The 26392-nt window shown below is 45.5% G+C and overlaps 1 protein-coding gene and 1 long non-coding RNA gene across 24 annotated transcripts in view; one reads left to right on the top strand and one right to left on the bottom strand.

Moving 5' to 3' along the window:
* LOC138850216 (uncharacterized) overlaps nucleotides 1-26392 on the bottom strand; it is a 227167-nt gene that overhangs the window by 120865 nt on the left and 79910 nt on the right. The gene's annotated exons all lie outside the window — the stretch shown is intronic.
* Nucleotides 962-2615, top strand: LOC149126161 (uncharacterized). Its single transcript, XR_016234906.1, has 3 exons — nucleotides 962-1108; nucleotides 1349-1523; nucleotides 1861-2615. It is a non-coding gene; the product is annotated as an uncharacterized LOC149126161 (long non-coding RNA).

The following is a 26392-nucleotide window of genomic DNA, read 5'->3' on the forward strand; positions in this document are numbered from 1 at the left end:
AGCTCTCTGCTGTGGCCTGGGAAAGCAGTGGAAGATGGCCCAAGTCCTTGGGCCCCTGAGACCTGGAAGAAGCTCCTGGCTCCTGGATTCGGATCAGTGCAGCTCCAGCCATTGCGGCCATCTGGGGAGTGAACCAGCAAATGAAGACCTCTCTCTCTCTCTCTCTCTCTCTCTCTCTCTCTTGTTCTGTAGCACTGCCTTTCAAATAGATAAATAAATCTTTTTAAAAAAAAAAAAAAAAAAAAGATGAGTCACACTGAGGGAAGACATAGTCTAACATTTGCAAATTCCTCTACAAAAAACTCCATGATTTCTCAAGCTAGGGAACTTGCTTTCTCCCACAAAAATGGAAAGTAATTGTCCCTCAGCCTCTTGAAAGAGGGAAGAGGGCCGGCATTGTGGCACAGCAGGTTAAACCCCTGCCTGTGACCCTGGCATCCCATGAGTACCGGTTTGAGTCCCAGTTACTCCAGTTCCCTGGCTGGCAGTGAGAAATGGCCCAAGTGCTTGGACCCCTGCCACCCACGTGGGAGACCCAGATGGAGTTCCAGGTTCCTAGCTTTGGCCAGGCCCAATCCTGGTCATTGTGGCCTTTGGCGGAGTGAAACAGTGGATGGAAATCCCATTTTCTCTGTCTCTCCCCTCTCTCTGTAATAATAAAAAATAAATAAATACATCTTTTAAAAAAAGAGTTAAGGAAGTCATCTTTGGAGGTCATCCTTGACCTGCATTTTTGCTCTAGGGAAGTTCATAAAAGGCGACAGAGACTTCCACTCTTCCCAAATGGCCATCTTGTCACATCCACCCGGGGTCAGCTCTGCATGGTGGGGCAAGCCTCTTACATCATCCATTGGTCAAAATGAGCTCTGCTATCTCAGGACTTTTGCTGTGAGTTGATTAGGAATGGTGCAGGTGGACATGTTATTTTTAATTGAATAAATCACCAGATGGGTTTGAGCCCAGAGAAGCGATTCCTTTTCAATCTGGCCAAAGCCCTAAAACACCTCTTGTGCCTCCTTGAAGCAATGGCAGCTGTGCCAGGGGCTGTGGTGTCCTGCAGCATGGAGCCCGACATGATGAACCGGTGTAGCATTAAGTGACCAAGCAGGTGTGGAGGGTCAACAGGGTGGGCTTGGGCGTCAGCCTCCGTGAGATACCTTGGAGACTTCAGGAAACCACTTGGGGTGGGGAATTGCTTCTCTACAGGAAATTGTCAGCAGATGGGGCCATCTTCCAGGGGGTGTCTAATCCTTACAAGATCAGACGAGATCAGGCATGTTCAGGGTGGTATGGCCATAGGAGGGGTACCTAATCCTAAAGATTTCTGCGGCTTCTCTTGTATCCACAGAGGAAAGGAACTGGCAAAACTCAGGCTCCGCTCATCTGGCAGTATGGAAACTGCAATGCCCCAGGATAGATGTCAGCTCTGGGAGAAGATTCCTGCAGCCCATGGCCAGCACATGCTCTCAGGCGCTCAGGCTCTACTCCCCTCCTCTCTGTCACTGTGTCATCGTCTCTCTCATGTAAGTGCATCAAGGATTAGCACTAAGCCTGTGCCAGTTCTTGCTCTGGAAGCCTCTCCATTCCTCCTAAGGCTAAGCCCTCCTCTGCATTTGTCCATTGCTCCCAAGCAGTACCTAGCAGTGAAGAACCTATAGAGGAAGACGCGTCACACACCACCTACTGGAAGACCTCAAACCACCCTGTTTCATATTTCTGATCCTTCTCATGCTGGCTGACCAGGCAAAGACTCCCCAGGCCCTCCACTCTGTGTCTTCTCCCCATTTCTCCTTCTTCCTTCCCTAATTTTCTAAATTTATTTCTACATGAATCTAGTCTAAGTTTGTTTCTACTCCACAGAGACTTCATGAAAAACACCTTTTGATAAAGCCAATCTGACATTCTTCTGATACGGGAATGCTCAAGCATGTTGCTAAACTGTCCCAAAATGCTACACAGAAGGAGAGCTCCAGCATGTGTAGGTCATCAATACCCGGGTCGTCTTCTCTCTTCTCTCCAGATCCCTGTCACGTTTGGAGTCAGGGAGGTCTCAGAATTGGGAGTGAGTTGGTCACAATTGCTGGGCTGGTCACCTCCCTACACAGAAGCTGGCTCCCCAAAGCTACACATGTGCTTCCACAGAGGCATCAAGAAAGCAGAGAAACCCCAAGACTGCCACCTGTTCTGGCTCTGCCACTCACCCACTTTATGACTGGGGGAAGTATGCTTTTCTAATCCAGGACGTGAGTTTTCTCATCTGAAACTGATCAAGATAAAAGGGTCACGGGATGATCTGAGGATGATCTGAGGCTTAAAAGCATTATACTCAGGCCAGGCATTTGGCCCATGGGTGTAGAAGTCAGGTGGAGTGCACCACCCACATTCCCTATCGGATGCCTAGGTTCAAGTCCCAGCTCCACTTCTAATTCTAGCTTCCTTCTAACACACATCTGGGAAGCAACAGATTATGTCCCAAGGGCTTGAGTTCTTGACATCCTCATGGGAGAGCTGGATTCAGTCTGATGGTTGTGGGCATTTGGGGAGTGAACCAATGGATATAAGATCTGTGTGTGTGTCTATCTCTCTCAGTGTGTGTCTCTCCCTCTCCCTCTGTCTCTGTCTCTCTGCCCTTAAAATAAAAAAAAGTAAATGAAAAAAAAAAAGTGTTAGTTCTCATAGATGGAAAAAGGATATAGATTGAGGTTGCCACAAATAGTTAACACTTCATTAAGAACTAGAACAGCAGATGCAGTAGCTAAGCCCTTCTGGGGACATCTAAGTCTAACACCTGGTTATGCTGCTTATGAACCACATGACTTTGGAAAAATAGCCTTGCCTCTGAGCCTGGGTCTCCTTATGGATTATGATGATGGGAAGAGTGGACAGGGTATGCACAATGGATGGTCAAAGTATAATGTTACTTTAAGAATATTGTAAGGATTGAAAGAAATAAGAAGGTGAAGACTAAGTATAGGGCTTCCTCTTTTTAGGCAGAATGATCTCAGTTTCACACACTTCTAAGGGGTTGCTATATTTCTAGTTTACCAGCCTAAAATGATATTTCACACTGTAAATTTATTCTGGGCTTCAAGAATTTGGTCAGTGAGTCTCTCTCTCTCTCTCTCAAGTTTGAAATTTATTGCATTGCCCTAAAATAATGAAAGCTCATTTCAGAAAATTTAAAAATGCAAATCATCCACTACTCCATAATTCAACAGTTTATTCAACCAAGTTTATCTGTTGTCTTCCAACAGTCCAGGTTTTTGAACCTTTGGACTTGTGGTACACAGACAGCCAGGGCCCTGCTCTCTGAAACTGACATTCAAACATGGAGAGATAACCAGTGGACAAATCATAAATAAACAAGAAAATGTGAGTATTAAGTAGTTGTAAGTGTACGATGAAAATAAAGCAGGGAGTATGCTTTTGGCCTAGTAGTTAAGACCCCCAGTTGGAACGTTCACATCCTGTATCATAGCCCTCGGGTTCAAGTCCCAGTTCCACTCTTGATCCCAGCTTCCTGGTAATGTGCACCCTCAGAGGCAAAAGACGATGGTTCAGGAAGTTGGATCCCTACCGCCCCTGCTGGAAATCTGGGTTGAGTTCCCAGCTCCCAGCTCCCAGCCTCAGCCTTGGCCTAGCTCAGTAACTGCAGGCCATTGGGGGATGAATGACTGGGAGAATTCTCTCTGTCTCTTTCTCTCATATAAATCAACAAATCAATTGTTTAAGTTAAGAAACAGAAGGCGGGGCATTCGTTGGAGATTCAGCTCCTGTTGATGAAATAGCTAGGAAAGACCACGTGAATCACTTCTCAGCCTTTTGGCTAAGATCAAGCGAAAGACCACGTGAAAGGGCTGACATTTGAGCTGAGACCTGAATAGAAGCAAACTGTACTGAGATCTTGGAGGGAAAAAAAGAGCCTGTAGCCAGGGCTCATGTCCTGAAAGGGAAGCAGAGAGAGATGCTGGAGAGACAAAGAGAAGGCTGCGTGTCTGGACTGTATGAGAGTGAGGGCAATGATGCAAGACCAGGCTGGAGACAGAGGTAGGGCTGGATCACAGCAGGTCTTGGAGGCTTTTGTTGGAGACTTGGGCTTTAGGCAGGTGTAAGTGATGGCCATCAGATGGGCTCAGGTTTTTCAGAGCCCATCGTAGAGAGAAAACTTTAAGGAAAAGGCAAGAGCCAAGAAGGGGAACCTGTTGGAATAGTACAAGCAAGAGATGGAGGTGGCCTGTCTGATGGTGGAACTGGAAGAGGAGAGAAGTGGGCAGGCTGGAAGAGTCACCAGGGCTTGTTGGTGGACTGGATGTGGGGTCCAGGGAGCATGCTGAATCTGACATAACTCCTGCTGTTGACTTAAGTGATTGATTGATGGGTAAAACAGGAAGAGGCATAGGTTTAGGAGACGGGTGGAATGAAGAGAGCTTGGAGAAGGAATCAGAGGTCTATTTTGGAAATGGTACCTTTGAGATGCCCATTCAAGCCTAAGTGGGATCAGAGCTGTGAGGTTGGCAGTCATTGCCCTGTGATTAAGATGGCCAAGGAAAAGAGGTTATATGATGAAAAGAGGACCCCAAATAGACACAGGCAGCCCCCTCCCACTTGAAGGGTTTGCGGAGAGAAAGAGGAACCGAAAAGAAAGAGCTACCTGTGACATAGGAGGGAGCCAGGAGCCTGGAGTCCAAGAAGCAGGAGGAGAACGCATTAGACAAGGACTGAGTCAGGTGTCCCTGGGAGGGTGTGAAGACAAGCACAGGGAGCTGACTGTTGTGTTCAGCAACATGGGGCTACTGGTGGCCTGGGCAACTGGACACTCCCGACCACATCACGTTGCCCCTCAGGATAAGCACCTGAGCACCCAGGACAGCCCGCAAACCCAGATGGAATGTGATCTGGCATCTGGCCTTTTCCCCACTGAACCGGTGGAGAGAGACGTGGCCTCCGGAGAACCCCATGTGCTCTTGTGGTCCTAGGGCCTTCCATCAGTCACGTGGTCCTTCCTCGGGCTTCCTCCACAGGGGCGGGGGGGGGGGGGGGCTATGGAATTTTCCCAGCTTGTAGAGCAGAGAAAGGCTGACTCAGACTAAAAGGAACACTTATTTTTGGCTGCAGTCGTACTTTATATGGAATTCTAAAAGGGTTTCTTAATTGTCGTACATTTATTTTAAAAAGCAAAGTACCCTGGGTATTTCCCTGTAAATAAATAACCCAGGCATCCTGTGTCTCTTGCTGTGATCTGCTGGCAACGTCAAACAATTTTTCAAAGCTATAAATACCGCTTGCAGGCGGATTCTAAGAAGTTATGCGCTTTGGGAAATGCTGGAGTTGAACTTCTCAGAAACATTGGAAATATAAATTTTCGTATCAGAGTTACATTTTTGTGGTTATGAAAAGTTTGTTACTTCTTTGTCATGTGGTTTGGGGAAACACAGAGCCCATGCAAACAACTCTCATTAACGCAGATGGCTGATATCATTCATTAGACCACAAATACTTTCTCCCTGATAGTAAAAAATGTTCCCACAAACTTGGGAAGAGAGAGGCTGTTCTGTCGCTGAGACATCAAGCAGCCTTGGGAGTAGATTTTAAACTTGTATGATCAGCGGCAACTCGCCTTGGCCAAGTCACTTTTGTCACCCCCTCACTTCTGAAAGTCAGACAAACAGGGATGAACTACCCACATGAAAGGATGCCTTTAGGAGCTACAGTCAAATTCAAGTAGCGATACCTCTACAAATGATGTCAATCTACTTGGCTTCCCAAAAGCTTACCAATCCATGAACCTGCTGCTTCCCAAAATCCCTGTATAAATTAAGCAACAGGAGAGATAGGCTGGGCCATCTTTTTATTTCAGGGGTTGGGTGATGTCTCATCACCCTATGAATTCACTGTGTCCAGGGTTTAAATGTTGAGTGCATCAACTGACATTGGTTCATCAAAGCTTCATTGAACTTGGGCTGGGGACATAAAGGAAAAATTGGACATGGCCCCTGTCCTGGAAGAACTCTCAGATCAGGAAACATGTGGCTAGAATAACATGTGGTCGCCACAATCCCAGAAGAATATGCTGGGGGCTACAGCAGCCCACAGGCAGAAGTATCAACCTTGATGGGGAAGAGGAAGGCCAGAGAAGCATCTCAAGGATGATGCTTAAGGGGACCAGAGCTGTGGTGCAGCAGGTTAAAGCCTTGGCCTGAAGTGCCAGCATCCCATACGGGCATCAGTTCTAGTCCCAGCTGCTCCTCTTCCAATCCAGTTCTCTGCTATGGCCTGGGAAAGCAGTAGAAGATGGCACAAGTCCTTGGGCCTCTGCACCCACATGGGAGAGCTGGAAGAAGCTCCTGGCTCCTGGCTTCAGATCAGCACAGCTATAGCCATTTTGGCCAACTGGGAAGTGAAACAGTGGGTGGAAGACCTCTCTCTCTGTCTCTGCCTCTTCTTTTTGTGTGTAACTCTGACTTTCAAATAAATGAAAACATCTTTAAAAAAAAAAACAGGTTTTTTCGGCATTCTGGAGAAATGGTAATAAGTGTGAATATTTACATTAAAATTCGTGAAAATATAATACAAGAGTGGGCATCCCTAATCAGAAAATCCAAAACACTCAAGTACAATATACTCTAAAGTCCAAAAAAAATTTAAACAATGACCTGATGCCAGCAGTTGAAAATTCCTATGAAACAAAAATATTTAAAATATTATATAAAATTATCTTGAGGGTATATGGATAAGGTACATATGAAACTTAAATTCCATAGTTAGAAGTAGGTCCATCCCCCACAAAAATCACATTATGTATATGCAAATGTTCCAAAGTGAAAGAAAGAAAGAAAGAAAGAAAGAAAGAAAGAAAGAAAGAAAGAAAGAAAGAAAGGAAGGAAGGAAGGAAGGAAGGAAGGAAGGAAGGAAGGAAGGAAGGAAGGAAGGAAGGAAGGAAGGAAGGAAATTTCAGATAATGGATGCTCAGCCTGAAATAATACTAGCAGCTAGCAATTCTGAGCCCTTACTAAGCTCTGCACAGTTCTACATCAGTTACCATGTATTTCATATATTGTCTCGTTAAATACCACCAACCCTATGGGACAGACACCATTCTTACAACCATTCAAGAGAAGGACTCCTTGCAATAAAAATGAAATAACCTAAGGAAGGTAAAATTCCTGGGTTTCATAATCAAAGAACCTGCAGGAAGATCCAGATCACCAACCTGAAATCAGGGAGTTGGTGTTTTGGTAAATTGGAGCCCCTGAAGGACTTGCACACTCATCTGCTTATTGAACACCAGCCAACTGAAATTCTAAGACTTGCCAAGCACACCAGAGGGTTGTGTTTCTACACATTCAGAGCTTCTAACACTAACAGATCATAGGTGCACACATGTGTTAACTGCTGGGTACTGTTCTAATCATTCGTATCTAACAAGTTATTTAACATTCCAAAAACAAATCTACATGAGGGTAATATTATGTTTATTCCTCAGAGAAGAAACAGAGGAACAGGACGCTTAAGTAGTCTTGTTAAAATCACACAGAGCATAGTAAAGTTGGGATTTGAATCCATGTGCTGTAGCTCCAGGGACTGTAGCCGTGGCTAGTGCAGTGCTGTCCGAAGGGTGGTCTGAAGACTCCAGCCACCCATTTCAGCAATGCGCAGCTTCTCCATCCATTTCACCTGCCGTAGCTTGGGCACATCAACTACAGCACACACATTGTTCGGTTCTGCTGACATTTGCTCCACAGAGAAACTTTCTCAGAGAACAAAGGGTTGTGACGATTGACATTTTGGTGCCAACTTTTTGTCTTGTCGTAGGCCAGCGTTGTGAGTAGTGTGACTCTAGTGGATGAAAGGGACTTTACAGAAATGATCCCACAGACAAATACGCACAGTTGGGGAGTGCCTGTGACTTTCTGCCAACAATAGGACACTACACAAGGTGGTTCCATAAGATTATAATGGAACCAAAATATTCCTATTGCCCAATATGTCAGAGCCATTGTAATGTCATAGCAAAATGCGTTATCCACACATCTGTAGTGATGTTTATGTAAACAAACCTGCTGTACTGCCAGTTGTATAAAGTATAGTACATAAATGTATGTACAAATACACTTGACAATAATATAACAAATGGCTTACAGCTTATGCTTTTCCTATGCTGCTCTTATTTCAGGGTATACTCCTTATAAAGCAAGGTTGCAATAGAGTGCCATATCCACTGGTGGCAGTCTCACACATCTGGTGTTTACTGTGACTTTTGAGTGCATGATTTTCTATTTGCTTGATTTAATCTTGTATTGTTTCATTCATCATAGCCCAAAGAACAACAGGCCCTACTATATACAGCAACAGACTATACCACATAGACAGAAAATGTACTTTACCTTTTCTCTATTTTATGCTTCAAAATTTATTTATTTATATATTTGAAAGGCAGAGTGACAGAGAGAGGGAGAGATTGAGAAAGACACACACACACACAGAGAGAGAGAGAGAGAGAGAATCTTCTATTCACTGACTCACTCCTCAAATGGCAACAATAGTCAGGGCTGGGCCAGGCTGAAGCCAGGAGCCAGAAACTCTATACAGGTCTTCCTTGTGGATGGCAGGGGCCCAAGCACTTCTGCTGATTTCCAAGGCACATGAGCAGGGAGTCAGATTGGAAGTAGAGCAGCTAGGTCTAGAACTGGCACTCTGGCTTGGGATGCTGGCATCACAAGCAGTGACTTAACCTGCTGTACCACAATGGCAGCCCCATTCTTTCTTTTTTAATTCAGTATTCCTTGAGTTTTTTGAAGTGCACTCACATGCAAAGGTACAAAAAAAAAGTCTGAAATCCATGCATAGTTTTTAATAATATGCAATTTCCATGAATAAATAAATCTTTTAAATCTTATTTGTTTTGAAATAAAATCTTTCAAATCTTTTTGTTTTGAAAATCAGAGTTACAGAGAAAGAAGGAGAGACTAAGAGAGGGAGATCTTCCATCCTCTGGTTCAGCCCCCAGATGGCTGCAATGGCCAGCGCTTAGCCAGGCCAAAGCCAGGAGCCAGGAGCTTCAGCTGGGTCTCCCATGTGGCTGGCAGGGGTCCAAAGACTTGGGCCATCTGCTGCTGCTTCTCCCAGGTGCATCAGCAGGGAGCTGAATTGGAAGTGGAGCAGCCGGGACATGAACCAGTGCTCATATGGGATGTCGGCATTACAGGCAGCAGCTTTACCCAACATGCCACAATGACAGCCCTTCCATGAACATTTTCAACTCCCCCCATATGCACAGAGGGGTACGTATACCATATAGATTAGATAGGTAGCCTAATGAGCTATGTCTCAGAACATAAACTCTGTTGATAAGTGGTACATGTTTATAACCATTACTAGGATCCATATTAGGAAGGAAAAGAGCACTAGATGAGAGTGCAACAGGGCCACAGGAGTCCCTCTCCTGAGACCTCTGGGATGAAGAGAGGACATCTGGAGTGGAAAGTGTCAGGAGGGAAGGGTAATAAAGGGCTCTGCAGGTAGGGGGAAGTCACCTGGGAAGAACGCAGGTAGGAAAGACCCTGATGTGCTTGGAAGTCAGAGAAAAAAATACATGAGCAAGTGTTAAAACTCTCCTGCAAGGATCCCAAGTGGACATCACAATGCATAACTCATGCTAGGCAGGAGAGAAAGACTCCAAGGCACACTGCAGGTAACGGCCACACAGCGCCTTCTGCTGAGACCCCACGTGGCAGTTTCCTGTCCTTGGAGTATCCAACAGGTGTTAGCTCTGTTTCCAGATGACCCTGCCCAGATCCAGTGAGGGCCAAACTAGACAACAAGTCCAAGGTTAGACTACACTCATTTCTGATTTTCTGGGGGCCAAGTCATGGGCTGAATTTGAATTGGGACTGGGGCCTCACTGGTCTGAGCACTGTGGCTCTGCAGTATTTATAAGAGTCTGGGGTACAGGAATTAAATTCAATGACCAATGGTTGGGAGAGGAAGAAGGAAGAGGGGGCCTGGGAGTGAATCTTTTAGTACAAAGTGTCCCATGTACTTCAGACATATTGTTATCTCCTTGAAGTGCCTTTCACCTTCGCGTGGAAGGAGTGATGAATCCGCTCATTATGCATGAGTATAGCGAGACTCAGCGAGGCCATGACTTTCCCGAAATGAAGAGGCAGTGAATGCCCAGCCTCCCAGCTGAGATGGAGCCTCCTCATATGCTCTGATCCCTCAAACCCAGCAATGTGATTACGAATCCCAGCCCTGACTCCATCACTGCTCATTCCAAACACATAATGACAGGGAAGGGTGAAATGGTGGATTAAAAATAAGACATGTGAGGGAGCGGCAACTACCCTGAACTTGTTGATGTTGAGAACTGGTTTCTGTCACCACTGTGCTTCCTTCCTTATGTCTGCAACAGAGGACTTGGCTCCCAACCCCTGGGAGCCTCAAATTGCTATTTGTAAAACTGGGAGCAGTGGTGGAGTCATTTCCCCTGGAGATGCTGTGAGAATTATGTGAAATAAGCTTATCAATGCCTAATCTGTATTTTCAGCCCAAGACTTAGATCATTACCAAAATCCTTGACTCCTTCTTGTCCTCCTCTGTAAAATGGAGATGAGAATAGTCCCTGCTTCCTGGGGTTACAAGAGGATGAAAGGAAATCCTGAGCGTAGAGCATTTTGAACAGCGCTTGTCCCATACATAGTTATGATCACCAAAAGCTATGATGGGTATTCTACTCTGCCCAGGGTTTGATGCTGAGTAGAAACTCAGTAAATCCTGATGTGGCAAACAAGAGATGAGAAATTGGAGCAAGGATGAGGAGAGCTGGAAATGAGAGACAGGGGTGAATGGGCAATGAGACTCGAAGATCCAGAAGGGATGAGTTGCCTGCCCTTCCTCCCATCACCACCCCCCTCTCCCTAATCCCCCCTCTATGAGTTTGATTCTCTGGTGCTGTCTTTACCCAGGGGGTACCTTATTGACATGCCCAGCTGGGAAGCTGGGAGAGAGGTTTTTTTGGGAAGTTCAATGGTTTTAGAAGCTCAATGATTTTAACGAAGTAAAGTAACAAAAGCCCTCTGGCAATAATTTACCAAGCTATAGCAAGCATTTCTGGAGAAAAATGACTATCCAAGAACTGTTAGGGCACTAAGTGTCAGCACAGCCTACCATAAAAATGATCGATTACTCACTCCCTCTGTAGTTATCTTCCTGATCTACACATCATCAGTGCTGGCTGCCAGGAAAACCAGGAAGGAATCTGAAATCACACAGATTGACTTAGTCTCAAGGCTCCACCTTGAACTCAGCTAAGCAGTTCCACCCACACTTCCACTTTCTTATCTGTAAAACGGGAACAAAAACCCTTGACTGATGTTTCAGTAAAGTAGTGGAAGGACATGTGATGGGCTCAGCCTCACAACTGTTAGTGGGGAATCTGAACCTGCTGAGGGAGAAAGGACCAGGCTGGTCTGCTTGCAGCTCCCAGCTCAGGAAACCTTCTTTACATGCTAAATTGGCAGTAGGAAAGAACATTTTTCCAGGTGAGAGGCTGACAGCTTTTATTAGATGCTCCAAACAGTCCATAAGCTCCCAAACGCTGTCAGTCATTGTTGTCTGGGTGTGGTCTGACATCTCTGCACAGCTGCATTGATGATCCTCCTACGGGCTCTGTTCAACAAAATGTCTAGGAGGCAGTTGTCTAGGAGGCAAAGCTCTCACACTATGCCCAACAAACCAAATCAAAATGGAGCTCCTCATACTGACATCCCACCCCACCAAGAAAAATTAACTAGTCTATCAGCCTGATCTTCCAGGAAAGCGAAAGCAAGAGATAAGAGTCAAAAATTCCCAAACAGGCTAGTGTTAGCCAGCATAAGAAGTCACCTCTTGCTGTTTCCTTTGCAAGGAAGGGGACTTTGAAATGACCAATCCCTTTCTTTGTTGTTGTTCTTTGCTTCTGCTTTCTTCTGTGCTTGTCTGTCTGTTAGGCTCAATTCATCTGAACACTCATTTTGTTTCATTGGGATAAAATGTTGCCCAATTCTGGAACCACACATAAAAGCCAATTAACTCGGCATCTAAAAAAAGAAAATCTGTGACCTAAATGTGATGGAATTTTGTCTTTTGGCAGCACCAATGCTCCTTGACTGTGTGTTCTGTTGGGAACCACAGATTTGAGCTGTGTTGTTTCAGGTAGAGCCATCTTTGCACTGTTTCAGCCTCGAGACAAATGGCTTGACGCTGCTGTGCCTCAGTTTTCTCAGCATGAGACAAGAGATGACAGAAGCCAAGAGCTCCATGTGGTACCCAGTGCACCGTAGACCTTAGTAACTACAGTTCCTAGGCAGTCTTTCCCCTCTTAGCTCACCACACTCACCCTACCAGGGCTGGGAGTCCACGGACAGACAATAAGGAAGACCAGGACTGTAGGAAAGGTTTGACTTGTCTGATGGCAGTCGAGCTTTGAATTGCATCATGTTCTATTCATCGTGGCTGACATGAGTGTTCTGGAGTCGCCTGCTGCTGGTGATCTCTCCTTGTGACTCCCTTGATGCAGCTAATGTATTTCCCCTGCTGCTCCTCATTCAGTCACACTGAGCTCGTCTGGCCCCTCGTGGTGACTGCTAGGGCAACCCACACCTGCAACCCTACTTGTCCACATCAAGTCCACTGGAAGTACACATTTTGGCCTGTTCAAGTGGGGGTGTAGATCCACTTTCTCTGCCCCCAGACACTTCAGCCAGCATCTCACCCTTCATACTATCCAGGCAGGAGTCAGCCACTAGCTGATGCCCGAATGCTTTGCATCTGTGATGGCAGTGATGGCTTAATAGGGTCAGAACTGGTTCCTGGCTGCCTCCTTTGCACAACAGGCTTACACTTCACTTTGGGATATGACATCTTTTGTTGCTTTGATCTGAATGTGTCCTCCTAAGCTCTTGCCCAAATTATTATGTTGATGGGTTTTGGAGGTGTTTAAGGTTGGGGTGGGGGGTTCCTATGATTAGATTAATGGCTTTGCAAGAAAAGGAAGAGAGACCTGGAATTGGAGGCTCCCATACACCTGCTCCCTCACCTTCCCCCAAGTCTTGCACCATGCTCTTGAATTTCCCAGCATCTAGATCCATGAATCAAATAAGTCTTTGTTATTTATAAATTCCCAGTTGCACGTATTCATTATAGCAACACAAAAGAGACCAAGACACATGTCTTGAGGCCTTGGCAGAATCTGAAGTCAGGCTATGTCCATTTTAAAAGAAATTCACATAAACAAACAAACAAAAATCACGAGAATCTGCTGGCATGGCGGGGGCGGGAAGGGGAGTGAGTAGGGTGGGGAAACGAGAGAGGGGTGGAATCATGGGCAGCTTCCTAAAAAGGGTGATATTCAAGATAGATTCGGGGGGGGGGGGCGCACTGTGGCATAGCAGGTTAAGTTGCCACCTACAGAGCCGGCATTCCATATGGGTGCCAATTTGAGTCCCGGCTGCTCCACTTCCAACCCAGCTCCCTGCTAATATGTCTGGGAAAGCAGAGGATGATGGCCCAAGTGCTTGGGCCCCTGCAGCCACATGAGAGACCCAAAAGAATCTCTTGATTCCTGCCTTCTTTGGCTTGGCCCATCCTAGGCCACTGTGGCCATTTGGAGAGTGAACCAGTAGATAGAGATCCTGTCCCTCTCCCTCTCCCTCTCCCTCTCCCCCTCTTTCTATAACTCTGCCTTTCAAATAAATAAAATAAATATTAAAAAAAAAAAAAACCCAGGTGGATTCTGGAGGGTAGAGATGGACTTACTAAGTGAGGAATAACGGAAAGGCCGTTCCCAATTTGAGTTCCCAAAGCACATACACACGGACTCAGAAGCCTGAGGCCGGCCTGGTGTATTTGGTTACTGCAGAATACACCAATAGAGTATAGAAGAGTGAAGATGGGACTGAAGCCAGTGTAGCTGAATTCTAATTAATCGCTCTAGCTACCCCCTTGGATGACCTTGAGAAAGCAAGTCAGCTTGGGCTGCTCAAGTGAACTGACTATTTCTGAAGCCAATGGCTGCCCAGGTTTAGAGAGCAGAGAAATCCCCTGTGAGGCTTTATAGAACTGCAGAAGCTCAGCTCTCACTGGCAGAGGCTCCATCCATCTCAATGGGTCTGGCCTGGAACCAGGATTCTGAAGCAGGTTGTATCAGATATTGAGGACTTTACGTGTTCTACAACTAGAGCAGGTCTGGCCGTACTCAGGAATCCAGCTAATCAATGTTAACACAGTTTGCATTGAAAGAACACTCCCAGCAGTAATGCATAGCTCCCTAAAATAACTCTGCATATTTCACTCCACAGAGAAGCTCCCGCCTCCCAGAAGGTTTTCACAGAGGCAGAGGGCTCAGCCAGGGAACATTAGTCAGACCTGATGACGGTAGCAAAGGCAGGAAGACTCTACAAGGACAAATCCTGCAACTATTTTAAGCCGCCTGATGTCATTGTGGAGATGGGGGAAAACCAAAAGAAAACCACTTGTGATTCACTGCAAAAAGCAAGATGGTGTGACAACTGGATCAAGGAGGGGCAGGAAGAAGACAGGTCTTCAGTGCTGAACACACTTTGGGTTTTAGTCATGGCGAGTGCTCTTACTTTTTGAGCCTCAAATTCTTCATCTGTAAGATGGAAGCAATGTTACCTGCCTTGGAGATTGCTGTGTGGCTTCCGCAGGTGTTACGGATGACCACTGTTCAGGTGCCTGAGGAAGATGGAGGATGGTGGGCAAATGCTGTTCCTGAGATGGAAAGGGATGACGACCACCCAGGTGAGAACACGCAGAAGTGAATCCTTCCGGGCTTGCTCTTGAGAGGAAATCGGCCACCATCATCTGAGTTTGGCAGAAAAACTCAAAGAGAAGCAAGGGAGTAGGAAAAGTTTTCCATGGAAAAAGAGAAGCTTCCAGCATGCTCTAAGGCTGTTGGCATGGGAAACCTGGGGGTGGCTACTAGAAGCCACGTCCCATGTGGTTGGTTTGGAGAGTACACTTGGCTTTGTCTGATGGGTCCTCAGTCAACAAAGAAGGATGCGAGCAGTCACACATCAAGTCTGACCATTCTGTGCTGATTGCGGCCAGGGTTGTGGTTTGACCTCCTACCCTCGGCCATTTGCCATGTGTATATCCAGGCTGTCACTGAGCTCTTCCTGTGTTTTTATTCAACAGTAGGCCTATATTGTTGCACTGAAGGTTCTATTTATCCAAATTTCCTATGTCTTGAGATTTCAAATGTTCATTGACCGCACTTTACTTCCAGAGTTGGGCTGGGCCAAGGGCTCTTCTCATCAACATCGCCCCTCCGTGGATGTCACGTTCTCACTGCCCAGCCTGCTGCAGTGTAGCTCCCTAGGATTCTGTTGCCTTGGTGACGACTAGCCTCAGCTTCATCTGATACTGATGTTCTGGACAGGGATTACCACTGCGGTAATAGTCAGGAGAAGCTAGTTTGGTGCCTGTGGTCTCCAGAGGTCCTTGGTACCTCCTGCCTGCACTGAGTTAGCACCCCCAGAAGGAAATAGTCTATGTGCTCCATGACAAATTTTTTTAAGATTTATCTGTTTATTTGAAAACAGAGTTACAGAATGAGAGGAGAGAGAGAGAGAGAGAGAGAGAAAGGTCTTCCATCCTCTGGTTCACTCCCAAAATGGCCACAATGACCAGGGCTGGTCCAGGCTGAAGTCAGAAGCCTGAAGCCTCCCCCAGGTTTCCCAGATGGGTGCAGGGGCTCCAGGACACAGGACACCCTCTGCTGCCTTCTCAGCAGCATCAACAGAGAGATGGATCAGAAGTGGAGCAGCCGGGACCTGAACTGGCACCCACAAGGGTGCCCAATGCCCCACAGTACCGGCCCCTCCATGCTATTTTTATGAAACATTTAAAGACTTCAGCTTCCTGCTCTGCCTGTCTATGCCCAAAAGGTCCTCCTCTCCATCCTCTCTTTCCTACTCCCTCTCTCCTACTTTCCTTCTTTCCTCCAGTTTCTTTTTTTGCATTAGCAGTAGTGAAAAAAGCTACCATTTACTGAAATTTACTAGATACTGGAATTTACATTTTGCCAAGTATATTGTAAGATTAAATCTTTTCATCTTCAGAATAATTATGAAGTGTGTACTTTCTATCACTCCACCCACTGGTAGATACAGAAATGGTTACGGTTGAATTAGATCCCTCCAGAAAGATAGGCTGGAGTCTGAACCTCTGGTACCTCAAAATATGACCTTATTTGTAAATGGGATTTTTAATAGAGATAATCAAGTTAGAATGAGGACACTAGGATGGAACCTAATCCAATATGACTGAGGTTCTTCATTAAAAGGGAAAATATGGACACAGAGACAGAACAGAAAATAAAGAGACATTGGGAGAAGATACCCAGGTCTAAGCTGAAGAGAGAGGAGAGGAGCAGGTGCTCACCCTCAAATGCAACTGACCCTCCAACCCTGATCTATGTTTTTCAGCCTTGAGAATTGTGCAACAATAAAGTCCTTTGGTTTAAGCCAATGTTTAATGTTTGTCATACTTTGTTTACAGCACTTCAGGAAATTAGTACAGAAACTGATGCCCAAGAGGTTAAGGTAACTTGCATGAGAATCTACAGCAAAACACACAAACAGTGGAGTCTTGGCTCTGACCAGGGCCACTGGTGGCTCTCTCTCTGTTCTCCCTCATTTTCTGTCTCATTAAGGAGTCTCTATCCCCTTGATTATCACTCTGTCCCTGTCTCTCTGGTCTCAATCTCTTGTATGTATCTCTCTCTCTCTCTCTCTCTCTCTCTTCCTTCTTCTTAAATTTAATGCCCAGTGCTTCTTAGGGACCTCCACTCCCAGGAGATGAACTGGGAATATTACCTCTTTATCCACCCTATAGAAAGACCCACATGGTTGTTGGGGAAGAGTAAGTATTATTTCGGGATATCTACCACCACATCGGATTCTAACTAGAAAACTGATTTCTATTAATGACCAAGCTGCAGGTACAGCCTATGCAGAGTGGAAAGGAATGCTGGATTTCAGAGGGAAGGTAGTGAAAATAAAGATGCATTTCCCCCACCCCATTCTCAGACCCCCTGCACCCTATCAACAGACCCCTCAGGGGTTAGGAACCCCTATGGTCTGTCATAACTGAGTCTCAGCTGAACGGAAGTGTTTGCTTTTGTGTGTTTCCTGCCTTACGAATGCTCAGCATATAGGACTGTGTCCTGACCATGTTTGTATCTACAGCACACAGCAAGGCCCGCCTTACAGTGCCTTCTCTAGATTGCTAAAGGGATGGAGGTAGGAAGCTACAGGACAGAGAAGGGAGGGGAAGCAGCAAGGAGTGCTGGTGGAATGGCCCCTCACTCGCATCCACACGAGTTGGAGGCAGCTGTGAGCAACCTTTCCCAGCCTTGATGTGTGGCTGTGATCTGCTCCTATGAATCCAAGATTTATGTCCACTCTCTGGCAAGTCTTTGTGACTTGTCCTCTTAATATTGAGATGGTAACAATTTATAATACCTCAATTCCCACCCCCCAAAAAAAGTGAAATGCCATCTCTTGTAAGCATAAAAATAAAAATGGAGATTTTTTCAACATTTTTAACACATTTAGATTTAGAAATTTCCTTGTTAGCCCTATCTATTCAATTTTTTTTTTAAATCTATGTTATTTATTTGAAGGACAGAGTGACAAAGAGATGGAGAAACAGAGAAAGAGATCTTCCACCTGCTGGTTCACTTACCAAGTAGCCACAAAGGCCAGGTCTGGGCCAGGTCAAAGCCAGGGGCCAAGAGCTCCACTTGAGTCTCCCATGTAGGTGGCAGGGACCCAAGGACTTGGACCATTTTCCACTGCTTTTCCAGGTTCCAGTAGCAGGAAGCTGGATCAGAAGTGGAGCAGCTGGAACTTAAACCAGCTCTGATTTGGGATGTTAGAGTGCAGGCAGCAGCTTAACTCTCTCTGCCACCGTGCTGGCCCCCCAACTATTAAATGTTGACTAAGATCATGTCTTAATCCATTTTTCTTGCAATAACAGAATACCTGAGACTCAATAACATAATGAGAAAAGAGATTCATTTTGGTTTACAGATCTGGAGCCTGGGAAGTTCAAGATCAAGTGGCCACATCTGGTGAGGACTTCATGCTGCCTCAGCTCATGGCAGACAATGGACAGGCAGTCAGGCACATGTGGAAGAGAGAGCATGAGGGGTGGCCTTGCTTTATAACCACCTACACTGTGCTAACTAATTCAGTACCAGGACAGCGAGAACTCATTCACTTCCATGAGACATCCTTAATCCATTCATGAGAGCTCCACTCCATGACCCAAGCACCTCTCAACACTCTACATGGAGGTATTAAGGTTCCAATACACGAATGTTTGGGGCATGCACTCAAATCGTAGCAGATGATAATGCAAAGAAGTCGTAAGGAGGAGAAAGCTCCCGCCTCCTTTTCTGCCCTGCTCAGTTAAACAAACACTTGCTGGGCCCCTGGAAGCTGGAGGCCAAGCAGTCCTCATGCACTGATGTGCCAAGAGTACCATTGTAACCCCTGCCTCACCAGCACACAAGTGGGCAAGGCTGGGTTACACCCATACAAGAATTCAGCATAGTCAACCTGCTCAACCTCCAAGGCTGCCCCAAACCCCCAGGGAACTTTCCAAAGTCAGGGGCTGAATCTGACTCATCTCTAAGCAGTAGATTCTCTGGGAATTTTTAATTAAGACAGGAAGGGAAAGAATCAACCTAGGGCTACAAGCTGCCCAAACTCAACCAGACTGAACACCATGGAGACTTGGTTGCTCTGTACTCCACGCATCAGGATTAACCCCCAACACGAGTCTGTCTGTAGGGCCATCTCATTCATCACCCTCAGTGGAGGTCCTTAGATTTCTGATGGAGTGGGTATCTCCAGCAACCTCTCTGCACCCTCTTCAAGCCAATCTCCCACATTTTGATGAAGAGTTTGAACACCATTTCTTTTTCCCCTTGTCTGTGCCCACCCTGTCCAGCTGTCTCAGGTCGACTCCAGGCCCTTACATGCTTTGTGTTTGGATTCTTCCTCCAGATTTCCATCCTCTGCTTTTATTGTTCAGAGGGGCCAGGATCACCTTAGGTTAAACACAGGTGGCCTTTCAAGATAAAAAGCTTCCATCTTTTCTAATTTCAAATTCCGCCAAAGAGCCTCAGAAACAGCACCAGCAGGATCCAGAATACTGTGCTTTTAGGGGTGTCTCTCTGAGTGCTCAGGCACCTGGTGTTTTCAGAGGTGACACACCACTTCCTACAAGGCTTTTCAGTTGGACCATCTAGAGAGGGGACCAAGGCCAAAGACCTCAAGATCACAAAAACCCCATGTGGATACTTGCACTGTCACACCCCCATGTTTTGGAACATGGGACTATGACTTAACTTCACTAATCCTTAATAGACTCATATTTGGAACTATGACTTGACCTCTCTAAGCCTAAATAGACTCCTATTTGGGACTATGACTTGATCTCACTAAGCCTTAACAGAATCATCTGTAATGAGGATAATTACATACTTTACCTCCTCCACCCGATCCTTGACTTCCAATGGGTTTATGTCCTGATAAATCCATCACAAATTGAAAGTGTATTTACTATGTCTAACCTACCAAATATCATAACTTAGCATTGCCTCCCTTAAATGTGCCCAAAACATTTAGGTTGGCCTATAATTAAGCAAAAGCAGCTCATACAAAGTCCATTTTATAATAAAGTATTGACCATACCATGTGTACATATGCACAGACATTTCACAGACATGATGGAATAAGAAAACACAAAACAAAACCTGGTGGTAACACAGCACGCCCTAGAGTGTCTGCTGTCTCCTTGTGATTGCAGGGCTGGCTTGGAGCTTCACTCACTGCTACTGCTCAGCATGGCTGGAGAGGATGGTGCACACATATTGCTAGCTTGAGAAAAGATCCCAAATTCAGGATTTGAAGCACAATTTCAACAAAGTGCACATCACTTTCATATCACTGCCAGGTCAAAAAAACCCTGAGCCAAACCATCATAATTTGAGTGCTGTCTATGGTTTATCTAAAGTCGATAGAATGTACAGGTTAAATGAAATAAGACATGTAAATTCTTAATTTGTTATGTATACTTTATTACAATCTTTCAACTGACCATTCCATTCATGCCATCTTACCCAGGGGGCCTGAGAACTTTTGGTGATATTCATTTTAGTTCCGTTATTGTTCCCTCATGAGCTGCCTTCTGGACCTTTGTTTTCCAGAACAGGGGCCAAGAAAGTGACTTAGGCAGAGGGGAAGAGAGAGGGGACAGTGCCTCTGAGAGCACTGGGAGATAAGGCAGAGTTCTTGTGCACTGAGCATCGCTCAAGTCCTGGGTGCTGACAACATCTTGGGGTGCGGAGCAAGTCTTTGAAAGGAAACAGTGACCCAACAGTGGCCGAGGCTCAATTTTCCATCAGCCAGATGAATGGAGGTTCCTCATCAGACTGAATTTGGCTTAAAGCAAATAAATGCAATGTGTATTACTTTGTGGAGTCAGATGAGGACAATGATAGCAGTGATGGTGATGGAGATGGTGACATGGGAGTGGAAATGGTGATAAGGGAAGTTGTTTTGTCATTTTCAGGAAAAGGGGGCCAACATGTTAGAGATCAGAAAAGCATGTCCTTATTGAGGGGCAGGGAGGTGGGAACTCAATGGCAGTGTAACAAAAGGAGAGAAAAGGCTAGCCTAAATGAAGAAATTGCATTTGCAGAACCTGCCTGTGCTACTGTCCTGCTGACTGGAGTGCTGTTTGGCTAAGGGATTTCTTGATATGAACAAATGCAGTAAAACAAGATGAGACACTTACACACCAGTCAAAGGTGCTGTAATACAGGCCCCACAGCTGGCCAAAGCCACTCCCTTCCTGCGTAGGTCTCTCCCAGGAGTGTATCTCTCACTTTGCTTTTCTCCTCTCTCTCTTTCCCCAGTTTCCTCTGCAGATCTGTAGTTGCTATGTTCCCATCTAAGAATAAGGTCCCAAAGAATTGCCTCTCCCCAGTAACTTCAGCCCTCTCTGAATTCCAAATTCCTAGGAAAGAATCTGATTGGTTCAATTCAGCCAATGGAGTGTGTCTCCTGGGTCAGCTGTCCACCTTGATCCAATCAGCTGTGGCCAGGGAGACACAGGGCCATGCACTATGAAATGTAGTTACCAGGGCAGTTTTCAGAGAGGGGGACTTTGAGCTGAGCTGAGCAGGTTGCCCGTCCCTCCCCTCCTTGCAAGAAGTGAGCACCCACACAATGCCTAAGCCTCAGTCTGCAGCTTCATGACCCAGCCTCCTCTCTCCTGTGGGAGGATCGGCTTCCCTGGGCTCAGAGGCCCCAGGACGGATGACTATCACAGCAACTGACACCTTACTGCAATATTTTATTTACATGACTATTTTTGGTTCATAACTCCAGAGGAGGACTCTATTTCTAGAACACAGTCCAGGCCAAACAAATGCTGACTGGCTGACTGAAGAAATGCAGGGCCAGCCAAATTTTCATTCTTAGGATATATCTTAGTCCTCATTAGAGGCCTTTGCAGGACATATCACTACTGCTCAGAAAGGTAAAATGACCTATTTATATCTGGCAGCCTAGTAGAGATGAATCAGGGGTTGAACCCAGGTTTTATGATTCCAGGCCTCTTAACAAACCCATTAAGACCAATCTCAAGGCCAGAGTTTGACATAGTGGTTAAGACACTGCTACAGCCGGCGCCGCGGCTCACTAGGCTAATCCTCCGCCTTGCGGCGCCGGCACACCGGGTTCTAGTCCCGGTTGGGGCGCTGGATTCTGTCCCGGTTGCCCCTCTTCCAGGCCAGCTCTCTGCTGTGGCCCGGGAGTGCAGTGGAGGATGGCCCAAGTCCTTGGGCCCTGCACCCCATGGGAGACCAGGAGAAGCACCTGGCTCCTGCCATCGGATCAGTGCCATGCGCCGGCCACGGCGGCCATTGGAGGGTGAACCAACGGAAAAGGAAGACCTTTCTCTCTGTCTGTCTCTCTCTCTCTCACTGTCCACTCTGCCTGTCAAAAAAAAGACACTGCTACAGATCCCAGATCCTACATCAAAGTGCCCGGATTCAAGGCCCAGTTCTGGCTCCTCACTCCCTGGGGAGGAGCACCTGACAGCTAAATTAGTTGGATCTCTGCCACCCACATGGGAGACCCAAATTGAGTTCTCAGCTTCTAGATTCAGCCTGGCTCAGCCTTGACTGCTGTGGGCCTCTCCATGTCTCCCCCTCCCCCTCTCCTTCCCTCTCTTTCTCTCCTCTTCTCTCCGACTTTCAAATAAATATAACAAAAAAAAATTTTTAACTTGTTTAAAAAAAAAAGTCTCTTTCTCTGATGTAGGTGCTGTCACAACCTCTCTGTTTTCTAATCTCAGAGAGCTTTATTTGAATAACATTATTTTCCTGCTAAGGGATTGTAGGAGAAATAATTAGTACTTATCCATTGTCTGGAAATGGCAGGTTATAAAATGTAGCAATCTAGCTTAGTCTTCATTTTTAGATCTTTTCAAGAACACGAAACCCTACAATCAGAGGAGAAATGCTCTTCTTTGTCTGTTTACTTAAATGTGTCTTTGAGCTCTTGATTTTGAGATCTTTTTCATCTCCTCAAAAATAAGTGTGGATACAGATTTTTTGATAGTCTCATATCTCCGTGCCAAATCCCCTCTGACCCTCTCTCAGCTGATGCGGTTCGAGGTAGGGGGAAGCTGGGTCAACTCCTGGCAACAGGTGTGGTCACCTGAGCAGGGACCTGTCCAAAGGAATCCTGTATCCCTCTGGTAAAGTGATGTGTTCAGGGGAAGGCAGGTGGCTAGGCCAGACCAATGAGAATCAACCGTGGGATTTCACTGCAGCCTCCAGGAAAGACCTGCTCTCTAGCCTCTGTAATTGCTGAGCCCAGAACTGCCAATGGTCACGTTTGCCACCGCAGAGAAGACAGCCAGTCTAAGGCTCCAAAGGAAGCCGGCTCAAGAGACGAAGATTTCTCCAGCTCCAACGACAGTGAGGACTCCATGGCCAAGGCCAGTGCCACCCCCAGACTTAGCAATGATCAGTTACAAGAAATGATAAATTCTCCTTTTTTTCTGAAATGCGTTTATGTCTTTGGCAACAAAAACATCTTGCATCACATATTAAGGATAGCAAGGAAAATAATCAGCAAAAAAGGTCTTTGAAACATCCATGGAAAAATCGAATTTCAAGTTTATTTTGGTGCCAAAACTATTGAAATCTATGTATAGGTTTTTCACAAGTTTCATTTTCCATGAATTTTGGAAGCTCCCTTGTATTAAAGCAGGTTTTTAATCTGTTTACTGAGCTCAAACAATATTGACTATGTTCTCATAGGCAACAATTCTCATGTTCAAAGAATTTATATTCTAGTCAAGAAAATTAAATATAGCTTATCTCTCATGATTATTATTTCATTCCTTCATTTGTAAAGGTGTGCTCTGTGCCCAGCAAAGTACTGAAAGTTATGGATACAAATATGATGGATACTGAAGACAGACCAGATTCAAGATGATGAGAACTGGATCTCACTTCAAGGCATGTAGTGCAAATCTAGAGACCCAAGTTGTTTGTATAATCATCATGTTAATGGCCTCTTCCATCAGACTGGGATTTCATGTGGAATGGGATCTTTTATTCACTACTATACCAAGCACAGCCGCCCTCTAGGAGCTCACAATGTGATGGGAGAGACACATGTCTCCCCTGAGGGATGGGAGGTACAAAGGTTGTGGGTCCCCAGAAAGGGAGCCAAGCCATTTGCTTGGAGAAGGAGGGAAGAACCAGAAAGGTTTTCCAGCACAGGTAGATACTGGACTATGACCTTAAAGGTGAGAGTAGGAATTTTTTTTTCTTTTAGGCAGATAGAAATCCCCCAAAGACGATCCCCCATCACTTCCACCTATCCTACTCTCCACATTCATGGCTCTGCTTGTCCCAGGAACCAAACTAGGAGAGTTGGCTTTCCTGGTTTGGGGCATGGGCACACTCTCTCCTGCATGCAGTGCTGTGGGCAGCCTCTAAGATGGCCCTCGGGGATTGTGCTGGCTGGATTCACCCTCTACCATGGAAATCCTTGAGAGCAGGCAGGCTATAGTGACTCCCTTAAGAGCAGACTATGGCAAGAATGACAGGATGTCACTTTGGAGATTAGTTTATACAAAGACTATGTCTTCCGTGATGAGTAATCTCTTTTGCTTTCTCACTCCCTTGCTCTCAGGGACCCGGATGATGTAGGGAGAAGCTCATGTGGCAAGAAAGCCCCTGACCAACAGTTGGTGGGAATGTTAGGCCTTTTCTCCAACAACCTGTGAGGAACTTGTCTTAACCTACTCTGTGCTGCTACCACCTGCTACCACACGTGGCACTGGGTAACTTAAGAACTGTGTTTTCTTATGGTTGTGGCAGCTGAGAAAAGCCTAATTTTGAGGAGTCCACATTTGGCAAGGACCTTCTTTCTGTGTCATTCTGAAGAGACAGGCAGAAGGGCAACACAGAAAGAAATGGAACCCAGACCATTAAGCCCTTTTATAACTGCTGCTAATCCATCCATGGCGGTGCAGGCCTCCTGACCTAAATAGCTCCCATAATCCAACACATGCATTTTGGGAGACAGATCAAGCCATAGCAAGAACTGAATTCTGCCACTGTTCAAGAGACGCTAGGGAAGGAACAGATCCCAGGAACCTAGAGCTGTCCAGCTGCTACCTGGAGAACAGAGCCTGGGAAAATCTAAAGGAGCCATAGACTTCCAGTGCCAATGTCAAAACTTGCAGTTGTTCCAAGGAGAGAAATGGTGTAGAAATAAAGCTTGGAAGCCTTGAGTAGGCTTTCTACTTTCCCTGTTGGTTTTTGACCAACACATTTGAGGTGAAAAAATGACTTAGTAACTAGGAATAACAACCCTGGAGACAAAGGCACTTGGATCTTAAACTAGCTGTTCCACTTTCTCCCAAGTTGCTTGTCCCCTGCAAGCCTCAATTTTTCCATCAATTCATTAAGCACAAATATGATGCAGTATGACACGGTATGATATGCAGTATGACACAGTGTGATATAGTATGACATAAATAATCTTTCCCTCATAGGACTTCCTTGAAGTTAATTATAAATCTACTTAGTCTCTTCAATACTCACTTCCCTCAACTATAATATAAGAAGCATATATATGCACTAACATATAGTATGTATACATATATATAATAATGTATAGTATTATTTATCATGTGCTTGTCCTATGTAAGAAGAACCTAACTTATAGGAAACAATAAATGATCATTATTATTTTATTATTGATGAAAAAGTTCTTCATAAAATACATGTATAGTTGTATATTACAAGGATCAAAACTTTTTTAGAATTTTTCTCATTACAGTGACTTTTTTTTGTTCCTTGCCCAACCCAGGTTGGGTTTAAAGCCCCTGATTTTAGTTTGGGGAATCACCCCTTTGCTCCTCCCAATGCATGTGATTCCAGCTGCACTCCCTCCATACTGGTTCTTGAGACAATCTTGACCAATCACAGTGTCCCATTTGGCTACAATCCACAGTCATTCATTCAGGGGGCGGAGGGTGAGCCCAGCAAAGCTAATGAGATCCCATGAAACTTCTGTTGCCAGTTTGGGTGAAAGATGGAGGATTACAACCCACAGGATATAAAGCTAAAGACTGGGAAGGAAGACCTGGATTGGCTGCCACCATCTTGCTACAGCAGGGAGCCTGAGACAGAAGCCAGCTGTGTGGAAAGTTCAGCCAAAAGATGAAGAGACCTGAGTCCCAGTGACTCTGTATGAAGCTTGAATTCAATCATACCCTAAATTTCAAACAACTCTGGTCTTCGGATTTACCATTTTCTTCTATCAGTTTGTTTGATGGAAAGGAGACAAGATGGGTTTTCTGTTGCTTGCATCTAAACTGTTCAAGGTGAATATCAGCAGTAGGAGCATCCTTGTGGCCTAGCATCCTAGATGTTCAAGGCTCCTTATTCTAGATAAAATGAAGGACAATGGACAAACACCCCCTTTCAAAGCCCCACTCTCTGCCTATCTTTGATCATCAGTCTGGGAAATAGGCTTCACATTCACTTTGAGATAGATTTTTGGGAAGAGTATGGAACTAGAGAAGCTGGTTATGTTGTTTTTGTTTTTGTTTTTGTTTTTGTTTTGACAGGCAGAGTTAGACAGTGAGAGAGAGACAGAGAGAAAGGTCTTCCTTCTGTTGGTTCACCCCCGAAATGGCTGTTATGGCCAGAGCTGTGCTGATCTGAAGCCAGGAGTCAGGTGCTTCCTCCTGGTCGAAGTTTTAACTTTCTCTCTTGGAG

Source organism: Oryctolagus cuniculus, chromosome 6 (assembly GCF_051225735.1).
Source record: "Oryctolagus cuniculus isolate XC-2025 breed Fujian yellow rabbit chromosome 6, ASM5122573v1, whole genome shotgun sequence".
Classification (NCBI taxonomy): Eukaryota; Metazoa; Chordata; class Mammalia; order Lagomorpha; family Leporidae; genus Oryctolagus; species Oryctolagus cuniculus.